The sequence below is a fragment of the Protopterus annectens genome, chromosome 5.part0, assembly GCF_019279795.1.
Source record: "Protopterus annectens isolate FY-2018-M chromosome 5.part0, PAN1.0, whole genome shotgun sequence".
Classification (NCBI taxonomy): domain Eukaryota; kingdom Metazoa; phylum Chordata; order Ceratodontiformes; family Protopteridae; genus Protopterus; species Protopterus annectens.
This window is the reverse complement of record NC_056735.1, coordinates 1,266,253,495-1,266,269,411: the sequence shown is the minus strand read 5'-3', so window position 1 is coordinate 1,266,269,411 and position 15,917 is coordinate 1,266,253,495.

Genomic DNA, 15,917 nt, shown 5'->3' with positions numbered 1-15,917 from the left:
ACTCTTTATAAATCTAAACCTATGTATTGTTAAATCACACAAGAGGAAGAGACACAAGTGATAAGGAAAGCATCAAACAATGCCATGGAACACAAATGCAGTGAAGAGCACAGGACATGCGTATGTGGCAGTAAAAGGCCACACCTCTTTTATAACATGGGGTCATCCGGGTGTCATTGCATGGGTGTGCCTTCCCTGGGCGAGTCAAGGCATCCCATAGGGTACCCTTTGGAATGTCCTGTGAACTGTCCATTGAAGTATTCTAGTAGGTATCCCACAATGTGTTCTACAAAACATTCAATGAAATGTTGGCCTTTTTATCGTATGGATGGTCTATTATGAAGCATCACAATATAGATTGACCTTATTAGCTGAAAGGCTTCCATATCTGCATGGTCTATGCATGTTTGCCTTAATTGCCAGGTCACAGTATTTTTTTAGGAATTTGAAATCCAAAATGAAGACAAACTGGCTACAAAACCAGTGCAAAAGCAGCAGAATAGAGCCAAACACAGCTCTTTTGTAAACCAACACAAAGCCAGCAGGATGTGGTTTATGTTGGTCTCTGCCAAAGGTGTCTGGGGTGCTACATAGACAAAACTGAAAGTAAATTGAAGGAAAGGGTGTATGAGCACCCATATGACATCAAGAAAAATAAAGAAACTGGTGGACTTTCAAAAGATGTGCAAGAATTCCCCAGACCCCAGTTTAAGTTCAGTATACTTGAAAAAGTGACCCCGGATGTGAGGGGGGGCCTTGGTCCCTATTATTTGAAAAGAAGGATCTGTATTGGCATCTCCATTTTAATGCCTGATGTTACCAGGTTTAAGTGACCAAACCTCAAATGCCTGCTTATTAAAACTATAAGCATTATGTAGATTAAAAAAAATCACATTTATTTATATATGCATACTCATGTTTTTTATATTTTTATTAATACTTTTTTTATGTTTTTGGATGGGATTACTATGTATGTGCACATATGGGTTTATAATGCTGTTGCAATATGCTTTTAGAAAATGCATTTATTATAAGGCTGCGTTTTAAAGAACTTGTCCCTTTAAATTTAAGTTTTAAGAAGGGCTCAGTTGTCATGTGATGGTTTACTGCATGTTTGAACTTTGCATATAAAGCTTTGGCTAAAAAAAGCTATTTTATCTGATGAAGTTTTAAAATATTAGAATAAAAGTGCTAATCCAGTATCGTTTGGAATAATGCTGTGTTTGGATTTATCCTGCTGCATTTGTGTTGGTTTACAAAAGAGCTATGTTTGGATCACAGTATTTTTTTCCCTTAAAACAATGCTAATATCCTACTTTTTGGGGTGGCTGGGGTACTGAAAATAGAGAGTGTACATAACATAAATGAGTGACAGATTAAATAATGGTATTTCAATCAGCTGCTATGGCTGGGTTACCTAGCAGTTGTTTGGTTCAACTGTCTGTTGCCACATTGCTAAGAATAATGGTCTGCGTTAATTATGCATATTTCTTATTTTTCTGACTCAATGAAATATATTTATATCTATATAAGTTAACCTCCACAAAGAGGAAACATAGCTTGTTGTGCTGTCGGGGCTTGTGTGTGCCGATGAAGCTAGAAGCTATACCGTAGGTAGTCTGACTACCAGAAAGGTCTCCCAAGGCAGACAGGTTCTAGTGGAGGCGCCAGACCAAAAGGTTTCCACCTGTCTGGGCAGCAGTGGACAGGCAGTGCTGGAGGTGAATGATCATGCTTTACATGATAACAGTGACAACATGGAATCTACACTGTGCAGAAGAAAGACCCTGCAATCTACTTATGTATTTTGCCAAGAAGCCTTGATGGACAGTGAACAAAAAGAAATTCGATATAGGTTCATAGGTAGGTACTAGGCTATCAGCCCAAGGAACTAAGTAAGCCTAGCCAACAAGGTTCCCTGGCTTACACCAGCCAAGAAAGTTAATTTTCTGTGCCCCTGTCGAGCAGAGCCACAGAAGTGATCCCTGGGGTGTATTTCCTATTTCCCATCCACTCATCAAGATTTTTCTTAAAGAGTGCTAATGTGGAACTTTGCTTGACATAAATGGAGAGTATAGGAAGTCTCTGGGACAGGAATCTATCCCTCCAGCATGTCCTGTTTATTGTAGTAACAAGGTTTAGGTCCCTAGAGCGTGTAGCTAGGAGGGATTGCAATTTCTTTAGGTGTAGCATGTCCAACAGCTCTAGGTTTAACATAGCTTTATATGTTAGGCAGAGATCTCCTCAGAGTAGGCGATATGTTACAGACTAAAGCTGGAGTTTTTTGAGATGGTCAGTGTAGGGCATCTGTTTGAGGCCAGTAATCCTCTTTGTGAAGTACTTCTGTGGCCTTTCCAGCTGCTGCAGATGTCTTGTGAGGTACATTCCAAGAGAGGCATTGTACTCTATAATGGGTCTAATGACTGCCGAGTAGAGGGAAACAATTACCTCTTTTTTCCTGGATGAGAACCCTTTTGTCATGAGGTGTGTCACATAAAAGGATTTCCTGACTACTGTGGCGATGTGATTATCAAAGGAGGGACTACTGTCCACCTGGGTCCCAAGGTCTTTTATCACACATTCGGCATTAAGTAGACTGCCGTTTATGTGGTAGTTCATGGGTACAGAGTGTTTACCAAAGGGGATGACAATGCACTTTTTGGCATTGCGCTTGAAGCCATGCCTCTGATACCAGGCATCTGTCTCAGTGAGGCCCTTCTGTAGGATGTCCACATCATTTGGGGACTCAACTATGGCTCCCAGTTTGCAGTCATCTGTGAACTTCATTAGCCAGAGGCCTTCTATGTTAGCCTGTACTTCAAAGAAGTAGATACCAAACAGGTGAGGTCCCAGGACTGAACCCTGTGGTATTCCACTTATCACTGGTTTGAAGTCAAATTTGGAGTCTGTAACTTTTACAGTGTGGATTCTGTCAGTGAGCCAGTTGGCAACCCATCTTGTGATGTAGGGATTTATACCTAGTTTAGTGAGTTTAGCTATAATTCCAGAATGGGGGATGGTGTTGAAAGCCTTGGCAAGGCCAAAATAGGATGTGTGAACCACTTTACCCTCATGTATGGCTTTGGTGACTGCCTCAAAGAAGTTGATCAGGTTCAGAAGGCATGATCTGCCTTTCATAAACCCAAACTGGGTGCGGTCCAAAGTTTGAAAGGTTACCAATGTCTTTGTTTATGAGTTCCATGATGATATGTTCCATGGCCTTGCAGACCAGGCTCATCAGGCTAATAGGGCGATAGTTCCCAGGATCAGTGGTGGCTCTCCCTTTTGTGGAGTGGGATAACTGTTGCTGTGCACCATTCAGTGGGCACAAAGCCTGAAGTGAGACTATGATTGAGCATGGTGCTTAGATGGGGAGCCAGTTAATTCTGAAGTTCGTGTAAAACGCAGCCTGGGATGTTGTCCGGTCCCATGGATGCTGTGTTTTTGGTTTTAGAGATTGCAGCTTTTACCTGCATAGATGTGATTACAGAGACTCTGCATTCTTCCTGTATAGATATGGGCCCTTTAGGGGGTGAGAAGGGTGTAAAGTTAGCACTTAACCTATCTGTCAGGATGTTGACAATACTAGTTGTTTCTGTAATTTTCATGCTGTTGTGCTGTAGCTCAGAGCAGATATGGGTGTTGTCATTGAGATTCTTGACATAGTTATAGAATGCTTTGTGGTTGCCCTTAGAATCAGTGGTGATTTTGTTTTCTGGAAGATGGTCCCTTAAGTCAGAAGGCACTCACCATGCTACTAGGGAAGAGCAATTGCTTGATTCAAGTACGTCTGGTGTTTGTGAGGCTGATGGATCAAAATTGCAAGGTTGTCCTAGTGCTGAAGTTGCTAGACCGAAAGAAAAGACCAGGAGTTGCAAAGACATGATCAAACTCAGAACTTTGAACATGAAAAGAATGAATCAAGGAAAACTAGACATCGTTAAATCTGAAATGGACAAAACCAACGTGGATATACTTGGTAGAAGCGAGTTAAAGTGGACTGGACAAGGACATTTCCAATCAGATGAGCAGATGGTTTGCTGTAATGGTCATGAAACACAAAGAAAGAATGGAATTGTGATCATTGTGAACAAGATACTGACAAAGACAGTGTTGAAATATAATGCCATCACTGACAGACTAATCTCGATTCGCTTTCAAGGAGCACCAATTAACATGACTGTTGGGCAGGACTATGCTCCAACAAGTAATGCTGAAAACAATGAAATTGAAACTTTCTATGATCAACTACAAAATGAGATAGAACAGACATCCAAACAAGATGTAGTAATAATCATGGAAGACTTGAATGCAAAGATAGGAAAAGGAAACAAAGGTTTAGTGGATGGAAAGTACGGTGTTGGAGACAGAAATGAAGCAGGCAACAGATTCATTGAATTCTGCCTGGCCAACAGTCTGGCAATCCTGAATACATTCTTCCAACATCATAAGCATCAACTTTACACGTGGACATCACCAAACGAGTTTTACCGAAATCAGATAAATTGTATATGTGTCAACCAAAGATGGAAGTCAGCAGTAATGACAACTATAACAAGACTAGGACCAGACTGCAGCACTGATCATGAACTTCTGGTATGTAAAATCAAAGTGAAGTTATGAAAGAAAAGAGTTAATCAGACATCCATGGCAGATTATGATTTAGATAACATACCTGAGGAAAACTGGAGACGATTTAAACAATTTGAAGTACTAAACATGGAATATAAAGTCCCCGAAGAGCTTTGGTTTGACATAAAGACAATAATAACAGAGGAAGCCAAGAGAACACTTTCAAAGTGAGTCAAAATAAGAAGCAACCTTAGATATCTGAATATGCTAAACAGATAGCAGAAGAAAAATGAAAAGCCAAAATATCTGGCGATAGAAAAAAGATGACATGCTTGAATCAGCTATTTCAATGAGAAATCAGAAGGAGCAAAGAACAATATTTCAATCTGCCAGCAGATAGAATCCGTACATGTATGTGGGAAAGTCAGACTAGTTTTCTAGTGCACCAAAAGGATAAGGCAGAAATTTCAACCAAGAATGGGAATGCTCAAAGTTGCTGATGGAAAGAAACTGATCGAGCCTGACAGAATTAAAGAATGATGGAGGAGTTATACTGAAAATCTATATACAAATGAAGAAGTTGAGGAGTATAAAGATGAAGACCTAATGGAAGAAGAGCGAAAGATTTCAAGAGGTTATTGTAGCAGTTGGTGCCCTATCAAACAGCAAAGCTCCTGGAGTAGATGAAATAACGATAAAACTCATTAAGGGATCTGAAGGAGCTGTTGCTGACTTGACAAAATTGTGTCGAGTTTGGAAAGAAAAAAGTAGTCAACAGACTGGAAAAGATCTATCTTTGTACTGATTTATAAGAAATTAGATGCCAAGGAATGCGGCAACTACTGGAAAATCGCTCTACTTTCTCACACAAGCAAAATCTTGCTAAAGATAAACCAGTGGTGCTTGCAGTCATATGTAGACACAGAACTGCCAGAATCTCAAGTAGGATTCAGGAAAGGAAGGACAAGAGATATCACTGCTGACACTCGATGGATACTAGAAAAGACTAAGGAATATGAATATCAGAAGCGCATTTATATTTGCTGTACTGACTGCAGTAAGACCTTTGACTGTGTCAGTCATGAAAAACTGTGGACAACTCTATTGCAAATGGGAACCCGGAATACTGAAAATTAGGACCAGCATTAGGACGAGTATTAGGACGAGTGGCTAACTACTGACTTTCAAGAAAATACTCAGAGAACACCTGTTCAAAGAAAGTAGTAATGGCGGCCCCATTCCAAAATTTGCAATTTTAGTTTGTATGATAAAACCAAAAAACACAGGAACAGACTGCAGGACGGTACCAGAAAACTTTAATATGTTAAGCGCTTTTCGTTTGTTCGAATGACAAACTTCTTCAGACATAGAACAATCACTTGACACAATCTTTAAATAGAATAACTACTAATTGGTCAGTAATTGAAACAACTCATTTAAAGGTATAAACACATTACCTACAAGCACCTCTCTTACAACTAAACATTATACTAAGCAAATTAAATAAATAATAACAATAATTGTAAATAATATTATGCTTTAAAATACATATTATAAGTATTTAAACAAGTTATAAAATATAAAAACCAGTAAAATACATCATCTTAACAGGCTTTTAATTTTAAGGATGCTACTAATTGAGCAACCCTCATTCAAGCCAGGTACGCTATACGCGTTCAACCTGATCTGCCAACAAAGCTCTAATTCTTCTAATCTAAATAAGTCAGGACCACCCCGAGGGTTAAAAGAAATCTGATCAATGACTATAAATTTAAAAGTATGGTTTGAATATTGTAAGTTATGTTTTGCCAATGCGTTTTCAGGTTTCTGCTTTCTTATAGCATAGATATGCTCATACATACGGTCACGTAGCCTTCTCTCAGTTTTTCCAACATAGAAGGCCGGACATGACTGACACTGAGCTAAATACACTACCATTTTTGAGTTGCAGTTTACTCTCAACTTCAAATTGTATTGTTGGTTATGAATTGTGAATCTATTAGATTCAATAATATAAGAACAGTAGTTGCAAGCCTGGCATTTATACATACCCACTGTCCTTATATTTGAATTTGCACGGTGTTCATAGTAGGCCTTAAGGTTTTTACCCCTTTTATAAACAACCACTGGCCGGTCACCTACACTTTGGTATATGCTGTTGTCGTTCTTAAAAATTGCCCAGTTTTTAATCAAGATCTGAAAACAGTCTTTACTGTTAAGATTATAAGATGTTACAAAAGTGGCCCCAAATGTATTTGTTGTTGGAAAATCAACAGAGACTACCGGTAGTGATGCACTAGCATTAACTGTTTCACCACATGAATTAAAACCATTGTTCAATAATGGGTTGTAAAAGTGTCTCTGACATTTACTTACAACCTCTTCAATGATTTCGTCAACCATAAGTTCAGGGTACCCACGGTGGACAAACATTCCTCTCAAATGCTTATATTCATCGAGGAAGTCTTTATCTAAAGTAACAATACGGGCTGCCCTGACTAGTTGGCCCTTTACAATAGCCCATTTTTGATGTAGTGGGTGGCAGCTGGAAAAATGTAAAAATGAGTTAGAGTATGTACTCTTTCTGAAAATGGTAGCTTTTAATTTTTGTGTCGAATAATCTTTAGACAAAAGTATGTCAAGGTAAGCAATGGACTCCGTATTAAATGTGTAAGTAAACTTCAAAAAGTGAGTAGTCCTGTTAAAATACTGAACCACTGACTCACCAACAGTACTATCGCCATCCAATAAAATAAAGATGTCATCCAGATAGCGAGTGTAGAATATTAACTTGTCCTTGAGTTCACAGTTCTCGAGTACAAAAAGATGTTCCCAGTGGGCCATAACCATACTGGCTACACTGGCGCCACAAGGGGAGCCCATAGCTACACCCACTTTCTGGAGGTAAAAATTACCCTCAAACAAGAAGTAGTTATTATCTAGAATGATATCCAACAATTCCTGGACTAACTATAACTCATTACAAGTGCTGCCTTGAAGTGTTAACATTTCAACTACCCACTTGAGGGCAATTTCATGTGGGATACATGTATAGAGGTCCTTAACGTCAATAGTTAGAAAATTGTATCTCAAATTGACCTCTAAGTTGTTGATTTTATCCAAAAACTTCCAAGAGTCCTTGCAAATCTTGTCCAAACTAACCAAATATTTCTGGAGAATGGAATCCACAACTTTGGCACAAGGATAGGTGGGAGATCCTCTACCGTCCACAAGAGGGCGCATAGGAGGACTGGTTACATCCTTGTGTAATTTAGGTATACCAAATAAACAAGGATATTTTGGATATGATATTGACATAAAGTTGTAAATGTTCTGGGTGATTCGACCTTCAATAAACATATCTTCAATAGAGTTTTTAATGGTGTGGTAAGCATTATTAATTTCAGATCTTGAGCTAACAGCATAATAGGGGGAATTCAGTAATTGAAGCATCCTTACACTGTAATCAGCATTGTCAAAAACAACCACACCACCACCCTTGTCTGGTTTGCAAAACCTAATGTCATTGAATTTGATGAAATCAAGACCTTCCTTTTCCACCCTCAAGTTATTACCATACAACCCACCATACATCCCTGACTGGAATCTTTTACGTATATCCAGTTCACAAATATGAGGGTTGCTCAATTAGTAGCATCTTTAAAATTAAAAGCCTGTTAAGATGAGGTATTTTACTGGTTTTTATATTTTATAACTTGTTTAAATACTTATAATATGTATTTTAAAGCATGATATTATTTACAATTATTGTTATTATTTATTTAGTTTGCTTAGTATAATGTTTAGTTGTAAGAGAGGTGCTTGTAGGTAATGTGTTTATACCTTTAAATGAGTTGTTTCAATTATTGACCAATTAATAGTTATTCTATTTAAAGATTGTGTCAAGTGATTTTTCTATGTCTGAAGAAGTTTGTCATTCGAACAAACGAAAAGCGCTTAACATATTAAAGTTTTTTGGTACCGTTCTGCAGTCTGTTCCTGTGTTTTTTGGTTTTATAGTTATTTCGTTTGTCGGCACATTGTTTTACTAGTTTTTTATGGCGTCTGGTTTAGACTTGGAGGACAATGGTACCGCATTTAACAACACTCCTGTTATTTTACAGAATTGTGATACGGCAAGGGACTCGCCACCTTTGGAGGTGCCTGATGCTGAGAATCATAATTTTAATATTCTTATTTCGCGCTTGGATTGTCTTAAGGCACGAATGGACAATTTGGAATGCCAACATAGTGTTCAGAAAGCACCGCTCTTACACGTTTCCGGTTTAGTGAGTGGATCTACTTCGAGTGATGTGAACCGAAGTACCAGACATCCTACATCACCTTTGGTTCAACAACAGGGTTCGCAACGAGGGCAGAGGAGTATTTCGGCCAATATAACGGCTAGTTCTATCCAACAACCGTTACTTACTGCTGATAATAACTGCGGTGTTAACCAGCACAACAACAATGTGCTTCCTGTTACTTCAGTGATTACAACTGCAATTCCATCTTCTACTTCTGTTCCTGGTTTGCCGGCTGCTGAAGTACAGACTTCGGACACGGTAAATGATCGTTCTAGCTTTGACATTAATAATTGGCTGGCTTACAATTTTACTTTTACACTACCAACTAATAACATTCCATCGCGGGATCCAATTAATAACAGTGGACAACCTGACATTTCAGTTAGGTTAAAAGTGTTTGACAATTTGCTTGTAAAACTTAGGAAGACCCAGCTGGAAATTTCCTATTTCCAGGAATGCCTTAAACGTAAGATTGTCCCTAAAGGCTTAAGACACTTCCAGTACCCTACTGGTTTGGAGGTTAATTCATCATTTCACAGGGACTTGCTTGCCTTATTTGACCGTCAAGGTTTGGAACTTCTTGATTTAATGATCAAGCATTATTCCTTGCTGGTGGATATGTTGAGTAAGCAAGTGTGTCACTTGGATGAAAAGATTAGACTTGATGTTGAATTTTTTCATTATAAATTTGAATATAATAGGAGTTTTTCCAGTATTGACCAGTACTTAAGCAAACTTAGGTACAACAAAGTTAAGAAGCTGGATAGGGTCACTAAGGCATACAATGATGGAACAGCATACCCACATCCATCTTCTGCACAGGTGTGGCATTGTTCTACCCCTTTGGATTATTCTTCCTCAAATAAGAGAACTAACTTATTGGCTAAGGTGAATGACCAAGTCACGGACAGTCCAACTCCTACTGTTACCAACCCTGTAGACACGACTCTAACTGTACCCAGTAGGGGTGAGATGCCACAATATGACAATAGGCTTGGACAATACAATTTGTGATCTCACGACCCTAATTTTTTAGGAGGGAGACAAAAACAACAGACAGGGCACTCCAATAAGAAGAAGAAACAGAAGTACAGATAACTTGTGATTTAGGTCTTAATGTTTGTGACCTTGAAAACTTAATTGACCAATCTGGGTTATCTGAAGCTGTTGTATCTATTTCTTTACCTGTTTGTACTAGTTTGCCTACTGTGACCAATCTGTGTGAAGTTGATGATAACAACTTTTCAAGTCCGGACATTTGTGTTACACCACTGAGTAACTTGACTATCCTTAAAAATACAAGTGGTGACTTTAGAGTATATAACTTTTCTTCTGTTGACATCTCACCAGACCTGGTAGAGTTGTTATCTAAAGGCCATACGTATGTTCCACCTCAGAGGCCTGACCTGGTTAAAACTATTATTGACTTGAAGTTGTATATCAGGAAACTTAATCTTAATTTAATGATGGGTAATACGATCATGTCTGATACTAATAGTTTTAGGATTCCCAGTGTCTTTAATCCTCCATTTCACCCCTTGTTACAAATTTTTGAACTTATTTGTGAACTGGATATACTTAAAAGATTCCAGTCAGGGACGTATGGTGGGTTGTATGGTAATAACTTGAGAGTGGAAAAGGAAGGTCTTGATTTCATCAAATTCAATGACATTAGGTTTTGCAAACCAGACAAGGGTGGTGGTGTGGTTGTTTTTGACAATGCTGATTACAGTGTAAGGATGCTTCAATTACTGAATACCCCCTATTATGCTGTTAGCGCAAGATCTGAAATTAATAATGTTTACCACACCATTAAAAACTCTATTGAAGATATGTTTATTGAAGGTCGAATCGTCCAGAACATTTACAACTTTATGTCAATATCATATCCAAAATATCCTTGTTTATACGGCATACCTAAATTACACAAGGACATAACTAATCCTCCTATGCGCCCTCTTGTGGATGGTAGAGGATCTCCCACCTATCCTTGTGCCAAAGTTGTGGATTCCATTCTCCAGAAATATTTGGTTAGTTTGGACCAGATTTGCAAGGACTCTTGGAAGTTTTTGGATAAAATCAACAACTTAGAGGTCAGTTTGAGATACAATTTTCTAACTATTGACGTTAAGGACCTCTATACATGTATCCCACATGAAATTGCCCTCGAGTGGGTAGTTGAAATGTTAAGACTTCAAGGCAGCACTTGTAATAAGTTAGAGTTAGTCCAGGAATTGTTGAATATTATTCTAGATAATAACTACTTCTTGTTTGAGGGTAATTTTTACCTCCAGAAAATGGGTGTAGCTATGAGCTTCCCTTGTGGCGCCAGTGTAGCCAATATGGTTATGGCCCACTGGGAACATCTTTTTGTACTCGAGAACTGTGAACTCAAGGACAAGTTAATATTCTACACTCGCTATCTGGATGACATCTTTATTTTATTGGATGGTGATAGTACTGTTGGTGAGTCAGTGGTTGAGTATTTTAACAGGACTACTCACTTTTTGAAGTTTACTTACACATTTAATACGGAGTCCATTGCTTACTTTGACATACTTTTGTCTAAAGATTATTCGACACAAAAATTAAAAGCTACCATTTTCAGAAAGAGTACATACTCTAACTCATTCTTACATTTTTCCAGCTGCCACCCACTACATCAAAAACGGGCTATTGTAAAGGGACAACTAGTCAGGGCAGCCCGTATTGTTACTTTAGATAAAGACTTCCTCGATGAATATAAGCATTTGAGAGGAATGTTTGTCCACCGTGGGTAACCTGAACTTATGGTTGATAAAATCATTGAAGAGGTTGTAAGTAAACGTCAGAAACACTTTTACAACCCATTATTGAACAATGGTTTTAATTCATGCAGTGAAACAGTTAATGCTAGTGCATCACTACCGGTAGTCTCTGTTGATTTTCGAACAACAAATACATTTGGGGCCACTTTTGTAACATCTTATAATCTTAACAGTAAAGACTGTTTTCAGATCTTGATTAAAAACTGGGCAATTTTTAAGAACGACAACAGCGTATACCAAAGTGTAGGTGACTGGCCAGTGTTTGTTTATAAAAGGGGTAAAAACATTAAGGCCTACTATGAACACTGTGCAAATTCAAATATAAGGACAGTGGGTATGTATAAATGCCAGGCTTGCAATTACTGTTCTTATATTATTGAATCTAATAGATTCACAATTCATAACCACAATATAATTTGAAGTTGAGAGTAAACTGCAACTCAAAAATGGTAGTGTATTTAGCTCAGTGTCAGTCATGTCCGGCCTTCTATGTTGGAAAAACTGAGAGAAGGCTACGTGACCGTATGTATGAGCATATCTATGCTATAAGAAAGCAGAAGCCTGAAAACGCATTGGCAAAACATAACTTACAATATTCTAACCATACTTTTAAATTTATAGTCATTGATCAGATTTCTTTTAACCCTCGGGTGGTCCTGATTTATTTAGATTAGAAGAATTAGAGCTTTGTTGGCAGATCAGGTTGAACGCGTATAGCGTACCTGGCTTGAATGAGGGTTGCTCAATTAGTAGCATCCTTAAAATTAAAAGCCTGTTAAGATGATGTATTTTACTGGTTTTTATATTTTATAACTTGTTTAAATACTTATAATATGTATTTTAAAGCATAATATTATTTACAATTATTGTTATTATTTATTTAATTTGCTTAGTATAATGTTTAGTTGTAAGAGAGGTGCTTGTAGGTAATGTGTTTATACCTTTAAATGAGTTGTTTCAATTATTGACCAATTAATAGTTATTCTATTTAAAGATTGTGTCAAGTGATTTTTCTATGTCTGAAGAAGTTTGTCATTCGAATAAACGAAAAGCGCTTAACATATTAAAGTTTTCTGGTACCGTCCTGCAGTCTGTTCCTGTGTTTTTTGGTTTTATAGTTATTTCGTTTGTCGCCACGTTGTTTTCTTAGTTTGTATGATGCTAACTTAGGACTATAAGATTGTTACAAGTATATTTATTTCCCATTTTTTGTACAGCTAAGCAACTTTCACAAGTGGTTTCCTAGTTCCTTACACTGCACTGAAATCTTGCAATGCTGTTAGCTGTGCAATATGGTTACATACACTTAAGAAATAACTGATGAGTGTGTGTGGATGAATTCTCATTTACCCATATGCACAATTATATAATGACATTCCCCGGGATTCATGAAGCTCGGCGCAAGGACAGCGTTAGCCTTGCGCCGACCATGCAGTGTAGAGATGACGCAGCAGCACCACATGCATATTAATGAAGGTGCACTGCCGTAACGGCCACGTGCATAGAAAACATGTACGAGTGCAGGGGGCATGTCCAAGCGCTGCACGGAGCCGTGAACATGTCAGCTGCATACGTGCAACCTAAAATGCTGACTAGTACAGCCTGCCTCTAATAGTAATCACTCCTGTCTGTGTCTGTAGATACTGAAATGTATGTAAAGCATACAAGCCATCATTGTGAACACCACAATAAGAAGTAAACACAAAGGCACATAGCTGAATATTGAGTCCCCGTCCCTTGAAAAAAGATATTTAAAACCCTGTGCCCGTATTCCATTGTAGTGTCACTAGTTATACCAAGTGGAAGCGAAACACATCGTGTTAGCAAGCGGTCAATTGCCAAGCCTAGCCCAATGGTTTTGGTTATCACCTCTCCTATATTGTGAGGGACAGTCCCCCTCTAGGTAGGTGTGTCCATACCAAAATCATATAAAATGTGAAGTGTCCTGCGATAGTAGGACATAATTATGTCCCATATGTTATGTAATAGTCTCATACAGTACGTATGTCCGTATATAAAATACCTATATGTTACAAGAAAAAGAATAAGCAAGTAAATGAAACAGAATAAGCAACTACACTGCTACAACAATAAAAGCTTATATGTAGGCATGAAACTAAAGTACTATCCTTTGTAATGACTGTGGCTATGTATTGGCCTGTAAACTCAGATTTCTGCCATGAAAATGTCCCATCCAGGTAATATGAAAAGGTGGCAACCCTACCAATGGTCAGGTCATTCGCCCCATATATCTTCCCATTCGCGGTCCAAGTCATCCTTGTCAGGACGGCCCATAGATGAACGGGTATTACCCAGGTCTACCTACCACATCATGAAAGATAAGTATTTGTGAGTACCTATGTGTGTGAAGTACAGCATGTGGATGATCTGAAATGTTAGTGTAGACCTCAGAACCATATTGGTCCCAGAGATATGTAGTGTACGCAATGTGTTCTGTTGACTGTGCCATGGGCCATCAACTAGAGAAGGGATGAATGTTGTTTGTGGAATATGGGGGTGGGGGGTGACGGGTAATGTAATAATTCACCAAGGGGAGACTGGGTTGGATGCACAATAGGTGAACTGGAGGTCTACGAGGGAGTGGTGGGTGAATCAGAAAGATAACCAAAGAACAAACATACACATCTGCAATACAATCCCACAAACATGTGAACATTAAAATGTGCAATACACATGTACAGAAACGTTACCGGCACATACCCACATAATGGTCTGGCCTGAACTGAGCCATCCAACCCCAACACACCTGGATACATAACTGAATACCCATCATCCCCTTCACAACACACCACCACCCCCCCTTCCTGAACGTCCACCAAAACCAGCCATACTCGGGCTGCTAGATAAGTGTGGCCATATCTGCACATAGTGACCCCTACCCATATCTAGTAGGCAGTCTTACCCTAGGCAGTCTCAGGATTGCAAACTATGTACCCCTTGCATGTATAACCCTACCTTACAGCCATAAAGCAAAGATGATCATCGGTCCCTACAATTTTTGGATATCCCTCATGGGATATGTATCTGTTCTAAACATTAGACTTGGTGTCACGACACGATGTCCAGTCCTGTATACATCTGGACACTTGTTGTATGAGCAGTAGATGTCCACAAGACTGCTCAGCCTTCAGCCAGTCCTGCAGATCCCACGACCTGGGATTAAACACCTGACCGTGATGCACATCTCCCCACGTGCATTATCAGGAATATATACCTTACACATTTGCATAGTGGCAGTCGGATATAGGGTGCTTAAGGCACTTTAAAGCAGACATAAGTAGGGTCGCCACCTGCCCCACCTTGTGAGGGACAGTCCCTTTTTGGGCAGTTGTGTCCAGACCAAATATAATACAATGGCAAATGTCCTGTGATTGTAGGAAATATGTCCCATATTTCATGTAACAGTTGCATAAAACAGTTATTTATGTACAATACTCAACTTTACAAGAAACAGATGAAGCAAACAAATCGCTACAAGAATAAGCGTTCATTTAAGCAAATAAGTAAAGTTCTAACCTTTATACTGACCGTGGGTATGTTTCGGCCTGTAAAATCTGATGTGTGTCCGAAAATGCCCCGCTTTGGCCATATGAAAAGGTGGCAACCCGAGACGTAAGCAGGTATGCAAGCGTGTATGCGCGACAGTAGGTGGCGGTGATTTAACTGTATGAGAAATGCAAATGAGCATGTAGGTGTATGTACATATGTATGTACAGACTGATATATATATATACACATATATATATCTATCTATCTATCTATATATATATATATATATATATATAAATATGTGTAGATATGAAGAATGAACATGGTCACAATATAGAAAATCCCTGTAACAGTTAGTGCTGTTATATATATTAGGATGGCATTAGGTGAGCACACCTCTGCACCCTGAACCACAGGTAGGATGCTAAAAGGGAACGAACAATCTCCCTTAAGTCTGATTTTCAACTAGGTACAGGGCAGTCCCGGTCCCCAGTCAGACAAGCCTAGACCCAGAAGACCATATGAACACCCTGACAATCGAACACACGTATGTGCCAGAACTATAGGCTGTGAAGGTCTGAATATCTTCGTAGTGAGTCAACATGTGGCACGAGTCCAGAAAAGTAGGGAATGGCGCATGTGTAGTAGTGCATTTTTCCCAACAGGTAAATGGATGCCTGCGGTGTAAGTGAAGTGATGAGATGTGTCTTCGGGTAACTAT